This window comes from Capsicum annuum, chromosome 3 (assembly GCF_002878395.1).
Source record: "Capsicum annuum cultivar UCD-10X-F1 chromosome 3, UCD10Xv1.1, whole genome shotgun sequence".
Classification (NCBI taxonomy): domain Eukaryota; kingdom Viridiplantae; phylum Streptophyta; class Magnoliopsida; order Solanales; family Solanaceae; genus Capsicum; species Capsicum annuum.
Window position 1 is genome coordinate 127342247 of NC_061113.1, and position 8388 is coordinate 127350634.

Genomic DNA, 8388 nt, shown 5'->3' on the forward strand with positions numbered 1-8388 from the left:
AACAACATTTTCCAACTTTGGGGGTCTATATGACCATGTGTCTGGATACACATTATGTTTTGGATGGCTACTCCTTAGTGTATTTAGCCTTTCCTTGTTACATGCGGCTAAAGGGATTAGTGCCCTTCCGGCAAGGGGAGTCGGACCCGGAGTCGGACCCATATAGCCCATGAGTGCCTTTAGGACGGAGTGAGCTACATAGTTCGGGCTAATTTGTTAAATTTTCTTGTTAATTAACCCTTATCCTTATCCCGACATTCTATATGTGTATATATAAATATTGTGCATGTGGTTTTTGACGAATTTTTGATAAATGCACTATGTTATCTATTTTCCTCGAGTTACATGCCAATACTCGCCCCACTGATCATCCCCGAATGCTGCATCATTAATGATGTAGGTTCAAAGGACTTTTTTGTTACTCTTATGAAGCATTAGGTGGTTCGGTACGTCTGTTGGTCTGTTGTGAAGTGGTGAGCCTCTATCTTTCGAAAGGACAGGTTATTTCATTGGCTCCATTATTGTCTTAGTATTTCTTTTTGAATTCTCTATATCATAGTAGGGGACATGTCCCTACTTAGTTGGTATTTCTGGTTTAGAGGCTTTTGAGGACAATGTTGGGAGATGTAGGATTTTTTATTTTGACTCTTATCCTTATTTTGGATTCATAAATCTTTTATACACTTGTTGGAATTTCGTTGTTTACATTTAGGTGCTCTTGAGGTAAGGCTAAAGGAGTTTTTCTCCATCCCATGATAGGCTTGAGATTTCCCGTCACGACCAGGCTTGGGTTCGGGTCATGACAAATATATATTTTGAATAATTAAGGAATTTTACCCTATGTTTTAGAAAGGGTAATTTAGGGCTTTGATCAGCTTGCACTTAAACTCTAATGGTATATTTTAAACTCTAATGGTATATTTGTACTTTGGGCATTATGGGTAACCCGAACACTTAACTTATTTTTATTTTTTGACTATGAGTCTCGAATTTAAATTTGACCTAGCCTAAAATTATAATAGGGTTTAGTATATTTAGATTTGTCTAACCTCATAGAATATATTTATTTATTTATTTGCATAATCAAGCTCTTGTGGTTGGATTTGAGTGAGGAAAGGTGGTTTGTGAATGGTAAAATATCTTCAAACCAAGATAAATTAAGACTTTGACCTTAATGGGGAATTTTTTTCCCAAATCGAATTGTTGCAATGTACTATGTATATGGGGTGACGTATATGATAGATAATGAGTGTATATGCAGATACCACGAGTTATATGTTAAGAGTGTTATGACATTACAAGTATACTTTTTATGTTTTACTCATTGCATGACTATTTGGCCATTCTTCCATGTTAGAGATAATTTGTACGCATTGTTTCCATGCTAGTTTAACATTTATAAGCTATTGTAATATTTGATTACATGTTTAGCTATTACTCCTAGTATTCTTTATAATTGCATTTGCATGCCCGATTTTCTCACCTTGATACTATTATGACATGTAAGTGCTCTGTTAGATATATAATTTGAAACATTAGTTTTCCTTGCAGCATGTGGATAAGTCCACATGAGCCATAAATAACCTAGGTCTCCGGAATAGTGTACACACAAGTTTATTGCATTTAGAGATCTAAAGTTTAGTGTTCGGGTCTTTATCATACATCCATGATTCTCACTTGGAATAACTATGCATATATATTATGTTGTATTTATAATTTCAATATTTTGTTGACTTTGAACATTTACTATTCCCTCCATTCCAAAATAATTGAATTGTAAGGGTTGACACAAAAAAATCTTTTAAGACATAAATTGTAGGTTATTTTACACTATTACCCTTTTAATTGTTCTTAAATTACTCTTCTAGAAAATATGAAATACTTGAGAATCTCATTAAATGAAAAAGTAAAATTGGAAGAAATTTCCAACCTGTCTCTTGTAAATGAATAATTCATTTATTTTGGACATTGAAAAATAGCCCAACGATTCATTTATTTTGGAATGGAGGGAGTACTATATATTTTGACTGCCTTATTAATACAAAAGTGGTTAAAGTAAGTATTTTCTGACCAATTCTCACCATTACTTAATCGGGGGTGGTTGATGATACTTACTAAGTACGTATTATTGTACGCACACTACACTTATTGCACTTATTGTATCGATAAAAGCGGGCTTATAAGCTGATTTGGAGACTTATTGGTTAGTTGCTTAGTTAGTTCAGAACACCGTCGACCCCTACTTATTTTGTTATTGTTCTTCTTATTACAAGCGGTACTTACTTTCAAGACTATTGTATTGATTTCATTTTAGCAGCTCACGACTTGTAACTCTAGATCCTAGGATAATCTGGCCATTTCTTGATTTTTTGGTTTCAAACTTATATTATTGTGCTACTTATTTGCTTTCAAGTTATTTATGTCTTTTTGTTTATGAACTGGAAAATTGCATACTTTCAGGTTCGCCGAATGGGTAGGGTTAGTTGCCATCACAACTTAGGCATATTGAATCATGAAAACCCATTAGCTAAGGATTCCTGGTCTACGTTCGGAATCTAAGTTTGACTTATATTGCTAGTCCAATTGCTCAATTTTCTCGTTTTTGAATTTAGTTCTAAATTACACAATTTTGACTAAGAAAACTCAAAACATCATAGTTCAAATTACACCAAGTTTGAGTACAATCTCAAAATTAGTATAGAAAATCAATAGTTTGAGTTGTGGGTTGAATTTGCCCCCTTTTTAAAAATATTTTAAAAAAAAAGAATTTGCACCTTTTATTTTAATTTCTAGTCGTTGTTCAAAAACGTTAAATTTGGGATTTTGTTCTCAATTGTGTCACGACAAACCTTTCATCGCAATCACAAGCCTTGGGCACGACACTGATGAGATTTTAACCTTCACAATTTCAAACTAGCCAACGTGATTGTGCAAAAGGTTTGACTCCAGTAAACTCAAGTATTTACTATACACGATCGCAACATCCAAGGTACAATTGCGATGACTTAAACTTCTATCTTGCAACACCATCATTGCAATTGCACTGATCCTACAGTAGAAAATCCACAATGGAATCTAGTGTGATAGTGCCGAAACTCACTCAAGCACCTTAAGTCCCTATCCAAAGCATGCCATAATTCTCAAAAATCATTGACATATACAAGGACTTAAAGCATAATTTGAAACAAAAATGCTCAGAAGGATTGATTATTACAAGTTACAATTAAGCTTATGATATATAATATAGGCAAAATTACATTGTATTGTCAGGGTCGGGGGAGGTGAATTCGAGAAACTTCACCAAAGCCAGAATGATCACATAAAATGCCTGGTTTGCTATCAGATTATGTATATATGCCAAGGAATCTCAAAATCTCATTGTGACACAAGTATTCCACAGAGTTTTTTAAAATATATACATGATATTGAACTAGCTAGAATCAGAAATTATAGAGGTTAATCGATGAGCTTAAGTCCTGGCAGCCTACAGCATTTCAATAATAAGTGCCTTCACGTCCCTACAAATTTGACATAGGGAAGATTTAGACTAGAAACAGAATAGCCATGTCAAAACATAGTAGACAGTAACACACTTTTTTAGGACCACGGTTATAAACGAAAGAGTGTGTATAACAAAAGCAATGAGAAATAAGGATTTAGGAGAAACTGATTATGGGACTTTTGAAGATTTGAGAAAATTCCCATTGTATTTGTTTTTCAAAATACTAAAACTTCTATGGTGATCCACAAACTTTAATTTAATTTTTCTATTTAATAATAATAATTTTAAAAAAAAAAAGTAGAGCTTTCACTTTTAATTTTCTTGAAATTTCAACAAGTGAGGATATTGGGTTCGCATCTTGCTCTCGATCTCCAAGTAGCCTGCTCTACTAGGCAGTACCTCCACTGAACCTTAACTACAGGAATCTCCCTAGGGAATAACCACCTAATATCACTAGCCAAGAAAAGCACCGGCTCTTCCACAAAGGTCAACCCTCATCCAGTTGGACTAAGTCCCATTTAAGCACATAAGATGGATTAGGTATATATTACTCCAAACAAACTTCCACTTATTACATTGTAGGTTGAAGACAAACTGGGGAAATCTTAGGCACTACGAGCATTTATGCAAGTAGATTGTACTGCAGCTTGGTCAAATTATTGAACCATAAATTGGTTGTCTGTTGAACACGAGGACAATTACTCTCTCGATTCTAATATAATTGGTCACATTTCTCTTTTGCTCGTCCTTCAAAAATCATAAATCAAGTGTCTTTTACTACTTTACCATTTATCTCTCTCCAATAAATTGTACTTTATTTAAGAACAAACTAAGCTAATCTTATTTCAAGAACATTTCATACTTTATTTCACGAACATTTCATACCAAGGGTAAAATAGGACAAATATAATTAGTTTTATCTTAATTCTGTAAAATGATAAGTAAATTGGGACAACTATTATTAGTAACCTTGACAATTAATTTGGGACAGAGCCAGTACTAATTTGTGATCCTTAGATATTGTTTCTATTTCTAATAATGACATAACTCACATCTTAGTTTTATACTTCATGGTCCCTTCTCCATCCCAGTAAAATTGAAATCCTTTTGATCCAACAATCAAAACTAATACTACATTTTTTATACATTTCAAACTTCACTTGACATCTTTCCAACAAACTATTCCACCTATATATTTCAAATCAACTATTTTAAACATTTTCCTTTTAAAATCAGATAAGACAATTTATTCAAACATTTACTCCTGATAATAGAGTTTGCCAAATTAAGTCTAGTTTATTGGAACAACGGGAGTATGGTAAGGATAAGTCAACTATCCAAAAGAAAAAACTTTAAAGATGACTACCTAATTTAGAATAATTAAATAAAACTATGTCACGTCTAAAGGAATCCACACAAACAATCAAAGAATTTTATATAGGAAGAGGACACTGACATGCCTCGATAATTGATCATTACTTTTTGAACTCCAAAGGTAAAAGTTTATTTCACATCCATATGGACACTTCTAACAATCACTTTATGTAACAAACCGGCAGGACCACTCGGGTACACTGAGGTACAGCAACCAGGACAAACAGTCCAAAAAATACCTGGATGAGCATGTGGTACCACAGGCTAAGAAAGGACCACCACCCCTGCCAAATACTGTTGCACATATTGCACCAGCTGCCAAGAAACATCCAGATCAATACCCTCCTATATGAGCACTAGAATAGGGCATGGAAGAACTTGCATCTTTATTTTCATAGTTATTACGTCAGCAAACTGGAACCTCCCTTTTCTATTCTCTTTGTCTATTTTTTGCTCTGTTTACCCCTAGGTTGAGAATTGCTACCTTTTAATCCATTATCAGTTGAATATAATTTTGAATTATTCTACATTACCAGCTATTTTGGTTAGAAATATCGTTGTAGCAGTGTAGACATCGAAATTTTGTGGACTCTAAAGAATCCAATTTATGTTTGAGTTCTTGGAAGTTACTTTATCCTAAATCTAGTTTGGAGGCTACTCTACCCCAAATCCTAAATTACACCTATATAAAAGGACAAACATTCCTTTAAAGAACCATCTCCAATATCCCACAAAATCATGGGGTATTCATAAAGAGATAAATAATATCCAATATCCCATAAAATCATGGGATATTCATAAAGAGATAACAATCTTCAATATCCCACAAATTCATGGTATATTCATACAAAATTCAACGATCCTAAACATCTCACAAATTCAGGAGATATTCATAAATCCAAAATATCTCTAGATAATTCCATAAACTCATGGAATGTAACAAAGGTATCAAAACTCTCTCTTGAAAATCAAATACATCAAGAAGATCCACAAATTCTCCTTTCACAGCGATCAAACCTAAATATTTCTATGTTTGAAAAATACGTGAGTTTCATCAAGTTTACACTCCGACAACCCTTGAAGTAGGGGACATTTATAGACATTGAAATTTTGTGGACTCTACAAAAAGAGAATTCAATTTCTATTAGAGCTCTTGGAGGCTATTTTACTCTAAACGTAGCTTGGTGGCTACTCTACTCTAAACCCTAAATATGTCTATTTAAAGGGAAAAATATTCCCTTAAAGAGGCATCCCAAATATCTCATAAATTCATGAGATATTCATAAATCTAGAATATCTCTAGATAATTCCACTAACTCATGGAATATTACAAAGGGATCAAAATCCTAATAATCACAAATCCTCCTTATATAGAAATCAAACTCAAATATTCCTACGTTCGGGAAATATGTCACTAATGGCCCTCGAATTACGGAAAAAATTAATATCAAATTCAAATATTTCTATGTTAAAGAAATACGTTACTGACGGTCCTCGAATTGCGGATAAAATCAAGATAGAAGAATCAAGGAAAATAACAAATTGGTAACCAGACCATTTATCAATAAGAAATCATGTTTCTTCATATTTTTATTTGTGATAGTAATTTATTTCTGTTATTGTAAAAATTTGTTGGAAACAAACCAGCACACCTAGTGGGACCAAATTTGCCCTTCATATCTTCTCTCATAAATTAGATATGCAAATTTGTAGCCGTAAGACCATAAAGATGAAAGCTCTATGAGTACTTCAAGACTCGTCTTTAAGTTTTAGCAAGTCTACACTCCGACAAGCCTTGAAGTAGGAGGTGTAGACATCGAAATTTTGTGGACTCTAAATTATCCAATTTCTATTAGAATTCTTAGAAGCTACTTTACCCTAAATCTAACTTGGAGGATACTCTACCCCAAACCCTAATTTATGCCTATATAAAGGGGCAAATATTCCCTTAAAGAACCATCTCCAATATCTCACAAAATTATGGGATATTCATAAAGAGATCAACAATCTCCTATATCCCACAAATTCATGAAAAATTCATAAAGAGATCAATGATCCCAAATATCCCACAAATTTATGAGATATTTATAAATCTCGAATATCTCTACATAATTTCATAAACTCATGGAATATCACAAAAGGATCAAGACTCTCTCTTCTTGATAATCAAATACATCAAGAAGATCCACAATTTCTTCTTTCATGATGATCAAACCCAAATATTCCTACATTCGAGAAATACGCTACTAATGACCCTCGAATTATGGAGAAATTCATATCAAATTCAAATATTTCTACGTTAGAGAAATACGCTACCGGTGGCACTCGGATTATGGAGAAAATCAAGAGAGAAGACTCGTCTTTAAGTTACATCAAGTTTACACTCCGATAAGCCTTGAAGTAGGGGGAATTTGTAGACATTGAAATTATGTGGACTCTACATGAAGAGCATTCAATTTCTGTTACGAGTTCTTGGAGGCTACCTTACCGTAAACCTAGCTTGGTGGCTACTCTACTCTAAACCCTAAATACGCCTATTTAAAGGGCAAAATATTCTCTTAAAGAGGCACCACAAATATCCCACAAATTCATGAGATATTCATAAATCTCAAATATCGCTTGATAATTCTATAAACTCATGAAATATTATAATGGGATCAAAACCCTATCTTCTTGATAATCAAATACATCAAGAAGATCCATAAATTCTCCTTTCATGGAGATCAAACCCAAATATTCCTACGTTCGAGAAATATGCCACTAATGGCCCTCGAATTTTGGAGAAAATCAAATTCAAATATTTCTACATTCAAGAAATACGCGACTGACGGCCCTCGAATTGCAAAGAAAATCAAGAGAGAAAAATCAAGGGAAGAATATATTTGTACCCACATCGTTTATCAATAAAAAATCATGTTTCTTCATATTTTTATTTGCAATTGAAATTTATTTTTGTCGCTGTAAAAATTTGTTAGAAATAAGTGGGCCACAAAATTATGGACAAAAATAAAAAAAAACAATGTAATCCCACAAGTGGGTATGGGAAGGGTGGTATGTACTTATATCAAAAACCCTGTAAGGATAGAGAGGTTTTTTCTGATAAACCTTCGGCTCAAGTAAAGCACATCAAAAAAGAATCAAGTATGTAAAGCAAAGCAAAGAATCTAAAGAAAAGAACAATAGCAACAACAAATACTACGATTACTAAAGCAAGAGAAACAACAAGTAATACTAAGATAGAAGAATAAAATAGTAGGTGAATAATGAGAACAAAAGTGATAGGGAACTAGACCTACTAACCTTACTCTAAATCCTTGACTTCCATATCTTCCTATCTAAGTTCATGTCCTCGATAAGTAGTAGTTGTTATTATGTCATTGTAGTGGGTCACAAAATCATGGAGAAATTTGTAAGCAAGATCAAAGTGGTTCCAACCTTATGGAGACCAGCACGCAAGGCTGCTTATCTATGTTGCTTGGACTCTTCAAAAATATCAATGGGTACATGTCGAA